The sequence below is a fragment of the Cibotium barometz genome, chromosome 34 (assembly GCF_041138505.1).
Source record: "Cibotium barometz isolate CiBa-2024 chromosome 34, ASM4113850v1, whole genome shotgun sequence".
Lineage (NCBI taxonomy): Eukaryota > Viridiplantae > Streptophyta > Polypodiopsida > Cyatheales > Cibotiaceae > Cibotium > Cibotium barometz.
In genome coordinates, this window is record NC_141079.1 from 31,804,499 (window position 1) to 31,817,511 (window position 13,013).

Here is a 13,013-nt window from a genome sequence, read left to right on the forward strand (position 1 = left end):
TTTGAAATGATAAATAGGTCCGACTACTTCAAAACGATGGTGAAGAAGATTGGCGAGTACGGTCCTCACTACACACCTCCATCCTCCGAAACCTTGCGGACCACTATGCTTGACAAGGAGAAACGCCTTGTTGAGCAAGCGGCGGCAAACACAAAGAGACAATGGGCTCGCAATGGAGTCTCTTTGATTGCAGACGGATGGAGTGACACGCGAAAAAGGTCTATCCATGGCCTTGTGGCATACTCACGGGGGGAGATGTACTTTGTCTCCTCACATGATGCTTCAGGGACGGGAAAGAGTGCGGATGTACTTGCTGCTGAGTGGAGTAATGCTGTCGAGATTATCGGCCCCGAATGTGTGATCAGTTTCGTCACGGATGGTGAGGCGACAAATAGGGCAGTGGAAGCTATTCTTGAGAGTATGTATCCTCAAATCACCGTCTCTTTTTGCATGGCACATTGTCTCAATAATCTTTTGAAAGATATTGGGAAATTGTCATGGATTGAATCGGTGATTGATGATGCATGTGCAATTGTGACCTTCATCAACAATCACACATACCTTCGATCCGAGTTTGGGAAGAGGTCCACAAAGGTCCTTCTCAAGTACTCGGACACTTGCTTTGCATACAACTTTCTTATGTTGCATCGCTTGAAGGATTGTCAGGGTGTCGTGCGGCAACTATTCATCAGTGATGAGTTTTGCTCCTTATCTTTTGCACGTACACAGGTAGGGATTTCATGCAAGAAAAAGGTCGACAATGCTGATTTTTGGGAGGACCTCAAGCGCACTGACGCCATGGTGCATCCCATTGTCCACTTGCTTAGGATTGTTGATGCTATGCAGCCATGCATCGGCAAAGTATATGAAGCCATGGACTAGATGATAGAGAGTCTTGAGAAGCTTGAGCCAGACGTAGATAGATATGAGGAGATCCACTCGCTTTGTGTGGCGAGGTGGAGCTCATATTTCTCTCCTTTACATGCAGCTGCTTTTATGGTGGACCCAGAATTTCAGGGAAAAGGGCAGGAGGGTGATAAAGAGGTGAGCAACGGTTGGAGACTCATCTTGGATCGCCTCACGCCGGATGCAGAAATCAGGCGCAAAATTAGAGACCAGCTCTCTAATTACAGGGCATTTCAAGGCTCATATGGATGTGCAGATGCGCAGCAGGACAGATTCAAGGTTGTGCAGCATTATGGTGGGAGGACTTCGGATCAGATGGACCAGAGCTACAACAGTTGGCGATCCGGATCTTGAGCCAGTCCGTTAGCTCTTCTTGCCTAGAGCAATTATGGTCCTCCTACAGTCACATTTCATCAAAGAAAAGAAATCGGCTTGGGGTGGAAAGAGCTAAGGATCTTGTCTTCATTAGCGCAAACTTACGCATGCTTGGCAAGAGTGCAAGATGCAATGCCGATACTTTTACACAGTGGGAGATGGAACAAGAGGAGGCAGCTACAACTATTGCACAGGAGGGTGGGACAGATGGTTCTCATCATGAGTCTTCATCGGATGACAACCCCCATCCACACTTCACGCACTCATGATCATGAGGCTAGCACCTCTCTTATTGGGAGCGCAGAGTATGAGAGCGAGTGACTTATATTTTGTATCGCCTAGGCCCTAACATCTTTTGAGTATATCTTTTTAATGTTATCAACTTTAAAGTCTTTCTTTTCCGACTTTGCAAGTCTTGACTCTTGACTCTTGCACCTCGTAGCGTAATTTAATTTTAGATGTAATGTGTATCATGATTCATAACTTTTGGAGTTAGAAAGCTTGTTGTTATTGATTGATTAATCTTGATTCTTTACTCCTCTAAAATTAACAATTTTGAGTGCCGTCCCCACCTCCCGTCCCCGTTCCCTACCTTTAGCCGTCCCCGTCCCCGTCCCCGTTCCCGTCCCCCGTCCCCGTTCCCTGGTAACTATGGTCTGGGAACTAGGGCCTTTGACACACTTGTTGATACCATCAATGCATATTAAAACATTTAAACATGGCCACAGCCTTAACATGTATCCATCATCACTTCGCATAAAACATAAAAGCGATAAAACCTCCACAAATGCTGAAAATGGAGCTTACACGTGTGACACCGCATAGAGGCCAGAATGGGCCGACCACCCCCCCCCCCCCCCCCGGAGTATTTTATTACCCAAGGAGAATAATTTCATGTACAAGCTTTGAGGGCCTTACTCTCCCCACGAGAGATGCCGGATCATCCATATACAAATGCCATAACACAGCCGTGCAGCCCAACACGAGGCAACCGAGCCGGAACACAAGTTGTAGAAATGCCGAGCCAATAATATAATCCATATACCTTCGTGTGGGTACTGATTCTTCCCCAAAAACCATGGGTCTTCATGCAATAGAGCTGGTATAGCAAGTATAACTCTCCATTCAGCCGGTACAGCAGCAGGTACAGTGGTTGGTACAGCCCGTACAATGGCTGGTATAGCAGGTAGTACAAGGGTTGGTACAGTGGGTACGATGGCTGGTACAGCAGGTACATCAAGGACAAATGTTGGTACAACATGTACAGTGACTAGCATAATAGGTACAGTGGCTAGTACAGCAAGTACAAAAGCTGGTACAGCCTGTACAATGGTTGGTATAGTAGGTACAAAGGCTGGTACAACAAGTACAATGGCTAGAAATCATAATAAATGATTAAATACCCTTGCCTTCAGTATTTCTTCGTGATGGAAGCCTCCAAAACAGTCCCCAACAGCCAGTATTCTTCATGGGCAGCCTTCAAGAGAGAGAGAGAGAGAGAGAGAGTAGAGAGAGTAGCCATCATTAGGGAAGCCTGTAACGGTATTCTTCATGGGCAGCCTTCAAGAGAAGAGAGAGAGAGAGAGAGAGAGAGAGAGAGAAATAAAGAAAGAAAGAAAGAAAGATTTTATTAACGTCTTCCAAAAGACCGAACGCGGCCTATGAGACAAATCGGAGTACCTGTATGGGGTATCCTCTGTCATCCCAACAAAATGAAAAAGTACTGAACAAAAAAAGCTGAATCTGGGTGTGCAGGAGAGTAGCCATCATTAGGGAAGCTTGTAACGGTGGTAGAGGCTAGTGTGGAGCAAGAGAGCCTCTATTAATGAAGAGAGAGGGCTCCAATTTATAGATTTGGGCCTCTCATGAGCTAAAATGGCAAGAGAAGGCTACAATGACGAGTGGAGAGCCACACAATAGCTGAAGTGACAAGTGTGAGGATCCACTTTCTAACAAGTGTCAGGCCACTTGTCTCACTTTGGTCCACTTTCTTGCCACATGTCTCAATCTAAGAGATGGGTCTTCCATAAACTTTATCTCTAAAAATATCCCAACTGGTAGACATTCTGTCATAGGCACTTTGCCAACTCTTAGTATCTGCTCAATTCCAGATGTAATGACGCGAACAGAATTTCCATCGGAGTCGGGTCAAAAATAGCAACTCTCCTAAATTTTAGGAGTGTGGTCTAGGATAATTCCCCATTCCCAAAGCTTGTACTTTCCAAATATTTAGACATCCTAGAGTCCACGCTTGAAGGAGGGAGTCATTTTTAATAAAATTAAAGTGAAGTTTACTTTGGTGATTCCAACGTTTGCATGTGGGTGGGGAGTTTGGGTAGGTGACCAGGCCCACCCCCACACTTACTTAAGTGGGACTCCCCACCTTGGCCCCTAAGTGGGTGCCCAAAGGGGGTGCCCACATTTAAGTGAATGTGAACACCTAACCTTATAAAATAAAAGGTTAGAATATGAAACATTAAAACAATATGTGCGACATACTTACCACCTGTTCACATGCACCAAAACTTGTCAGAATACAGAGCAGACTTCACGACTCACTGGCAGGCGTCCCCGCTCAGTAAGTAACACGTCAAGCAGGCAAACACACAAATACATGTCATGTGAAACCAGTTTCAAACATGCAAAATATGTGTGCATGTGCAAATAGTAACATGGACATATCTCCCGTTCATGGAACAAGTACAAAATATCTGTCGGCACAAAACTGGCACGACATAAAAACATAAAAACCTGGTCTTCCTATGGAGTGACAGTCCCATAGGTAAGACACAGTTCCAGGCACGAGTCTCCCTATGGTGTGATAGTCCCATAGGCAAAACACAGCACGAATACTGGCTCTTCCATGGCGTGACAATCCCATGGGTCGAACACAGTCCAGGTCATACACGGGTGGCACTGGTCTGGCTCCCGTCCATACGACACCATCCTGCTAACACACGGGTGGCACCAGTCTGGCTCCCGTCCATGTCAGCAAAATACTGGCCTCTTCACACGAGACACCGGCCTGGCCTCAAGTGAACGAGACGCAAAAACTGGAGATGGACCAAATGGTAGGCCAATTGGTGACACCTGCAGAGATCCTGTAAAGCCGAACAGGAAGGAGTCATGTGCTTGGAAGCACCACTGTCTAGAATCCACTCTGGAGTATCCGTAGCGGAGAGTCTTCCAACCTCCTCCTCCCTGCACGAAGAAAATGAAACATTGGTGTCCATAACCTCCAGGTGCACAAAAGCTAGAGTCTTCACGGTTGCTGCTAACGATTCTGCACCCTTCTCGGTGCTTTGCTTAGGACACTGCCTCCAATAGTGGCCTTTCTCGCCACAATCATTATAGGTCCTCTTTGCCTTCAGTTTCTCGCGGTCCGAGTCGGACTTCTTCTTAGAAGACTTCTTCGGTGAAGCCTTCCCTTTGCCCTTGTTGTTACGGCCTTTCGACCGTTGGTTAGTTAAGGCCTCCGAACCTCCGCCCTTTGGAGGGTTCGTGAATCTTTCCTCCTAGTCCAAGACCATGGGCACAAGCTCCTCCCATGTGATGGTGCTGAGCCTGCCACCACTGGTAATCAACGAAGAGTAAAATGCTGAGTACTGAGAGGGCAAATGTGACAGCAACGTTATGGCCATATCCTCCGATGATGTCTCTTTCCCAGCTTGGAGAACTTCTTGCTGACGACTTTGCTGGATTCATCACCCACATCTGTACTTCCAAGGAGATCTGATATGATTGATTACCTGTGGTGTGTAATTGAGGAAAATGAAAGAACGGACCCTAGCATTGACACGATCCCATAACTGTGCCTGTGCCTCACGTTCCTTCCGAATTGAGGGTAACTCTCCTTCCTCTAACTCCGGCCGTGGAACCCCAACAACAATGAAATCAGCAAGGTCGTAAGATTCCAAAACAGATTCCATCATTACCTTCCATATGCCGTAGTTGTTCCCGTCCAACTGACGGTCCATTGGGAACGTGGGGAGTGTCGGGATCTTCACGTGCTTCTCAGCCATCTCAAGTAAATCTGCCATTGCGGGGGTGTAACTGAAAAGGGTGGGAAAACATGAGGAACTAAACTTGCAAGCGGCTGTCCAGCAAATCAGCCCGCCTTCCTCTTGATTCTTCTCTTCCTGTACGGTCCAAAATAGTCCACAAATCAGCAGCCCCCCTCTTGCTCACATAGTTCCCAAGATCTTCCAAGAGCCTAGAGCTCTGATACCATGTCAGAATATGCAGCGGAGATGAAGACGAGATCTGAAAACACAAGCACTGCAGAAAAACACAGCAATAAAGAGGGAGAGAGAGAGGCGTGGAACTCTGCCATATACACAAGAGAAAACCCGAATACTGGAATACAAACTGTGTGGAGGCAAGGGGTCATTTTATATGGCCCCTATCAACCAGTCGGCTTGGTGTAAAGACAGCTGATAGCAACATAAGGCTCACGACTTGCTCAGCCCTCCAGTCGGCCAGCCTCTGTTAGTCGGCTAGTACACATTTCAAGTCGGCCAGCTACTACAGAGGACAACCTGGGGGCAACAGAATCAGTTGGCCACCTTCTGGATGAGCCAAGAGCCACAGGACAGCCTCCCACACCTGAGGAAAAATAGGAAAAAATATGGAGAGTGGGGAAAAATGAGAAAACACCTAAATCGGGCGGGCACACCCACAACAGAGGCCCTGGTGTAAATATACAGACGGGAGATGACTGCTAACAGAACGCTGAAAATCTCAATGTTTTAGCCCTACAATCAGCATACCTTAGGGTAGAATGTTGAAAATTATAGGTGTTTTGGCTTTACAAGCAGCTTGTGGTGACGATCAAAGGTGGCGAGATTGATTATGTCCAGCCCCTTTGTTATGGAGGCAAGACAATAATCTACCATGCTCATTCTATGATGAGAAGAGTAAATGTCATGAAGTTCCTTCATCCTTTTCCAATCGCCACTTTCTTTCATTGACACAACCTTCACAACTCCTTTCAAAACCTGACTAAGAATGAGGTGGTCTAGGCTCCGTTTCCTTAAGTATGTGGGCAGCTTCAGTCAAACAAACTTCAAGTAGCACAAGTTCAGCCTTAATTTTTTCAAAGACTTTGGTACTTGCATGAGTTGTTTTCTCGTCATTTTCATTTCGCGGATTCTGCAATAAGTTGATGATAAAATTTGCATCAAGAATCCACCTTGGTCTTGGCTGCATCAACCTTGTAGACTTATTGCTTAACCATCTCACAAAGCAAGTTTTCAACTACTAAAATTGTATAAAACTATTATAGCAGTGAAAAATGAAACAAGTCAAGTAGGAGAAGTCTTACTTTTTTCGGAAGCATCAATCCACTTTACTCCACTTTGCTCCACTCAATCTCCCAATCGCTAATCTATCATATTCTGTTGGTAGAACTGAAAAGCCAAGATTGACAGGACAAACATGACAAAGAAAAACAAAATGTCAATGGCAATAACCTCAATCAAGCAATTTTCGCATGACTGTAAGTTTCCTTTTCTCAAATCTCGCTTGAGATGTCTAGTACAAAAATTCCACTACTGAAGATAAAAGGCACTACTCGTCCTTTTTATCAAGCCCTTCTTTGTGTACTTGTTCAAATTTTGTGCATTTAAACATAAACAAAAGAACTACCTTTGAGTACCAACAACCAACTTTTACATCCCAAAAAATATATATATCCACGCTAACAGAAGACCTCTGACACATCAAGATCCTACAATTTTCTTGAAGTTACCATTGTTTGAAATCTTAATACATACTTAAGTCCAATCACCGCAATGATGACAGAAACACATTGTCATGAAAGTGCAAATCCTACAATTTTCTTGAAGTCACCATTGTTTGAAACCTTAATACATAGTTAAATCTAATCACCACAATGATGACAGAAACACATCGTCATGAAAGAGCAAAACAAATTGGACCAATATATTAAAGGATCACAATCATGTTGTGTACTTGGTTATTGATTTAGCTCTCTTATGTTTACAAAACCATTCCATAGATAAAGGAGATGAAAGAATTCTAACTAGAAGCATATCTATAAGATTTATTATATTATCAGCATGGGATAGATACAGCAAGTGGATAACACTATACAAACTATGCATTGCTAACCATCGATAAGTTGCTCAGAATGATCCCCTCCATCTACTCTGGAAAACATTGACAAGTAAAAATCAGTACAACACAGAAAACATAGAAATTCCCAAGAGATGTTGATGCATGGAATGAGATCTATCAAAAGGTCACCACACCCATGGTTGTCCAAGAGGCTAAGGCGCCTTTGTCGCTCTCTTATTTTTTCATAACTTGAACTTTCAAAGCCTGTTGCTTTTAGATAATCTATATCTATTTGGAATGCGTCAGAGAGAAGAGTTGGCGCATTCCTCTGGAAAACATTGACAAGTACAAATCAGTACAACACAGAAAACACATAAATTTCTAAGAGATGTTGATGCATGGAATGAGATCTATCAGAAGGTCACCACATCTATGGTTGTCCAAGTGGCCAAGGCGCCTTTGTCGCTCTCTTATTTCCTCATAACTTGAACTTCCAAAGCCTTTTGCTTTTAGATAATCTATATCTATTTGGAATGCGCCATAGAGAAGATATGGCGCATTCCAAATAGATATAGATTATCTAAAAGCAAAAGGCTTTGGAAGTTCAAGTTATGGACAACCATAGGTATGCTGACCTTTTGATAGATCTCATTCCATGCATTAACATCTCTTGGAAATTTTTGTGTTTTTTGTGTTGTACTGATTTGTATTTGTCAATGTTTTGCAGGGTAGATGAAGGGGATCATTTGGAGCAACTAATAAATGGTGAGCAGTGCATGAAAGAGGAGTTTGTATAGTGTTGTCCACTTGCTGTATCTATCCCATGCTGATGATATAATAAATCTTGTAGATGTGCTTCTAGTTAGAATCCTTTCATTTCCTTTATCTATGGAATGGTTTTGTAAACATAAGATAGCTAAATCAATAACCTTGTACACAACATGACTGTGATCCTTTAATATATTGGTCCAATTTGTTTTTCTCTTTCATGAAGATACGCTTCTGTCATCATTGCGGTGATTGGATTTAAGTATGTATTAAGGTTTCAAACAATGGTGTCTTCGAGGAAATTGTAGGATCTGCTCTTTCATGATGATGTGTTTCTGTCATCATTGCGGTGATTGAGTTTAAGTATGTGTTAAGGTTTCAAACGATGTTGACTTTAAGGAAATCTTAATGTGTTAGAGGTCTTCTGTTAGTATGGATATATATATTTTTTGGGGTGTATAAGTTGGTTGTTGGTACTCCTAGGTAGTTCTTTTGTTTATGTTTAACTGTTATTTGGTTCTCTCTTTTGAGTGCTATAAATGTATAAAATTTGAACGAGTACATAAAGAAGTGCTTGATAAGAAGGGCGAGTAGTGCCTTTTATCTTCAGTAGTGGAATTTTCGTACTAAACATCTCAAGCGAGATTTGAGAAAAGGAAACTTGCAGTCATGCGAAAATTGCTTGACGGAGGTTATTGCCATTGACATTTTGTTTTTCTTTGTCATGTTTGTTTTGTCAATCTTAGATTTCCAGTTCTACCAACAGAATATGGTAGATTAGCGATTGGGGGATTGAGTGGAGCAAAGTGGATTGATGCTTCCAGAAAAAGTCTCTTGCTTGACTTGTTTCATTTTTCACTGCTATAATGGTTTTATATAATTTCAGTATTTGAAAACTTGCTTTGTGAGACGGTTGAGCAATAAGTCTATAAGGTTGGTGCAGCCAAGACCAAGGTGGATTCTTGATGCAAATTTTATCATCAACATGTTGCAGGATCTGTGAAATGAAAATGAGGAGAAAGCAACTCATGCAAGTACCAAAGTCTTTGAAAAGATTCAAGTTTTTATTAGCAACATGTTGCAGGATCCGCGAAATGAAAATGAGGAGAAAGCAACTCATGCAAGTACCAAAGTCTTTGAAAAGATTCAAGTTGAACGTGTGCAAAGTCTTGTTGCTTGAAGTTTGTTTGGCTGAAGCTGCCCACATGCTAAGGAAACGGGACCTAGACCACCTCATTCTTAGTCAAGTTTTCAAAGGAGTTCTGGAAGTTGAGTCAATGAAAAAAAGTGGCGATTGGAAACGGGTCAAGGAACTTCATGACATTTACTCTTCTCATCATAGAATGAGCATGGTAGATTGTTGTCTTGTCTCCATAGCAGAGGGGCTGGACATAATCAATCTTGCCACCTTCTATCGTTGCCACATGCTGCTTGTAAAGTTGTAATTTTCAACATTCTACCCGAAGGTATGCAGTTCATAGTTGAGGGAAACGGGAAAACGGAAACGGATACGGAAACAAAAATTTCGAGGAGAAATGGAAACGCCACATTAGCAAGGAGGGCTAAGGGAGGGGAGGGGTTGAAAGTTCATGATGTAATACGCACATGTGATCCCATTATGACATGAATTTTATTATTTATAAGAATAAAAGGGAAATAAAATGGATATCAATTGTTGTAGTGTGACACTTTCTTACTAGTTCATGTTGATTTGGGTGGAAAGATCTCCGAAACGTGTGGTGTTGTGGGAAATGGCAAGCTGAAACGTTTCGGGCAGCCGTTTTGGTGTCCGAAACGTGTTTCGGTCCCTACCTACCTACCTTGAAATGCGTATCGACCCTCAAAAACAGCCGTTTCGGGCCGTCTCTTGTAACTATGATGCTGATTGTAGGGCTAAAACATTGAGATTTTCATCGTTCTACCCCAAGGTGCTTGGCAATAATTCCATTGCATTTTTGTACATGTCTTACTTGCTTACTTGCTCACCAAGGTGCATGGCAATGCTGCCATTGCAGTTTTGTACTTGTCTTGCTTGCTTGCTTCAGTGTTAAGGTTTAATACGTTGATATTTTCAATATTTATCCCGAGGTGCACGACAGTAGTGCCATTGCAAATTTCTAATAGTCTTACTTGCACCCTGAAGTCGTTTTAGGTTTAACATATTTAGATTTTGAACATTGATGAGACCAGGAAGCTTGCCTCTATAGCTCCTGTACTGGTCCTCACTACCCACTTCTCTGAGGGCACCACAACCAAGCAAAAAATCTCTACTCATACTCACTTCTCCCAAACTCCCAAGATCTAACCCAGACAATCCACCTCCAGATCACTACTCTACCCAGAATCCACAAAAATAGCTAAAAATTCCCTATTTTGGGTCCTGCTGTTGGCACCCTTCCCAAAACCCAAATAACCCAACCTCCTGGTGGAAGCAAGTACAAGGTGGGGGCTTCTGCTTTGTACCAATTTCAGCCCAAAAGCCCTTCCCAACTTTACACAGTTGTTACTAGAAAACAGCTCCAGACAAGGTTGCACACAGCCCAAACAATAGAAAATAGCCTGCGACCCTTGTTTCTAGCTGGCCGGCAGCCCAACTCCTCAACTCCAAAACCTTCCGAATCACAATATGATGTAGATCCAGGTACCTTCTATCATGTGCACAGAGTGTATCTACCATGTACTACACGCACACAAGACTAGTTTCAAGGCTTGGAGAAGCTTGGAGCTAGGCAGGCTGATTGGCGAGTTGGGCTAAGGATAGACTGACAGGCGGGCGTCCACAGACTGATCAGCCAAGAGCCTATAAAAGGGTGGCCAAGGTTAGTCAATTGCTCAGAGAGTCTTGCAAGTCTTTGTGAGAGCTCTATGGTCAGGAGCTTGGATCTGGTGCAGACGTGCACCTGCTTCATGCAGCCGAGGAGGCCAGTAGCAGTCTCAAGGCCCGCGAGGGTAGCTTCTTGGCGGTATGGGACGTCATGGGGTAGAGACTGGTCCGTACGTCTTGCTAGTTAGCTCAGCTCGTGGCTTGGTGGGGATAGCCAAGACTTGTGGGTTTTACCCACGGTTGTCAAGGTTGGGTGGCGAGTCAGGCTTGCACCCCCTTCATGTTATTTGGCTTTGTTTTGTAGGTTTCGAGTCACGTTTCAGGAGCGTTCTTCGAGGAGATCCTTGGGGATTTGACAGTGGTATCAGAGCATGCCTCGAAGAGCATGCAAGTCGGTAGGTAGAGAAGAAAGAAGTCAAAGAAAAAGGTATGAGTTCGAGATGATTGCTGTTTTTTTTCGTGTATACTGCTGTTTTTTCAGAATTCAGCATATTATATTATGTTTGCATCGTTGGAACCTGTGATGGGTTTTGGTCTTGCAAAGGCTCGATTTGAATTGTATTTGAAGAGAGTTGTTATTGGCAAGGAGAGAAGCAAGAGGCTTCTGTGAATCAGCCAAAGAAAGAGAAAAGCAAGAATTAGTCGACTGTGTGACTCAACAAGCAATACCCAAACCCCCAGTACATCTAGCTTCAGCCCTCTGGAAGATGGCAGCAGGCTGCAGGGCACCATATAGAAACCCCAAACAGTCCTTCAACACAGCTGCAAGCTCCCTAACAAAGATCAAAAATCACAAACTCGTGTGCAAGCATCAAGTACAAACCCAAGGCTTTCCACAAACACCAAGATCCTTCCCAGAACCTCCACAGAGATGATACAACTGCCCTGAGAAAGTGGGTAGCTGGCTGTGTCTCCCAATGAAAAAAAAGCTTGAAAGGTTACAAGCACTAGATGGAGAAGGTGCCTTCTGCAAACTGCAAACCCTGGATTCTCTCATACACTTTCAGGCATGAAACTCAGAACAATAGAGATGCATTAGAGATAGAACAATAGGGAGACAGGAGAAAAAAAAAACACCAAAAACACTGTTTTCTTCTAAGTTCTACTAAACCTCTTATTACAGTATGGACCTTCATAATTCTCTCTTTCTCTGCATTCCGCCTGAGGCTCTCTTTGTTAGGTACAAGGTGGGTGAACCATGCAGAAAAACCCCGGTGACACCTGGTGATTCATGTATTTCAGCCTGGTTGGTAGCCTCAGGCTTGTTACACTAAATTTGGCAAGTTGGTTATACTAAATTTGGCAAGTTTTGATTACCTTAGATGGGACCTCTCAGGACCATTTATTGTATGTGGCTATAATCCTGGCTTATGTTTTTTCTTGATTGCTGAGTGTTGGGCAAGCACTTGTTTTGGGCATCAGGGCTTGGACACTAAAAAACCCATCATGATTTGCCCAACTCCCCTTTGGTTAGAGCATTCGTGCTCAACCACATCCTGTTGGCTCACCATGATGTTCCTCAAGGAAGAATAGATCCAAATCCTAGGAAGTGTCTTCAGGATCAGTTGGAACATTTGCATTCACCTCCTAGCTGGCATCCATCATTACTGAATCCTTCTGGATAGTCATGATCTTGCACGAGTATGGCTTGGGCCTATAGCCATTCACTCTCTTGGAATGCCACTGATCATCCAAATCAGCCAAAACTGATATTTACCATTCTCATATGCATGCACCACTTTGAATGGACCCTCCTATCTGATTTGAAACTTGGTCTGAAAGGTATTATCCAGCCTGTTGTTGTACTTGAGAACAAGATCTCCCTCCTTAATGCCTTTGTCTCTGACAGTTTGATTGAAGTGTTCAGCCCTCTGGTTGCTTAGCTGAATGTAATGATCCAGGGCTTCCTCTCTGGCCAACTGCAACTCTTGGAGATCCAACAGCCTCTCTGCATACTCATCCTAGCCACTTTCTTGATGCTTCAAAAGAAACTGCAAACTAGGTATCTCTATCTCAATAGGCATCATGGCTTCTTTCCCAAATACAAGATGATAAGGTGAGA

The 13,013-nt window shown here is 43.5% G+C and overlaps 1 protein-coding gene across 2 annotated transcripts in view; it reads left to right on the top strand.

Annotated features, from left to right (window-relative positions):
- The window catches only part of LOC147618915 (chaperone protein dnaJ 15-like), a 66,905-nt gene that overhangs the window by 17,907 nt on the left and 35,985 nt on the right, over window positions 1-13,013 (top strand). The window contains exon 1 of one of the 2 annotated variants that reach the window (XM_086774049.1): window positions 8,868-8,956. The exons of the other annotated variant lie outside the window; for it this stretch is intronic. The gene's annotated coding sequence lies outside the window, so the exon portion shown is untranslated. Of the gene's footprint in view, window positions 1-8,867; window positions 8,957-13,013 lie in introns of those variants that run through there. 2 annotated transcript variants of the gene reach the window in all.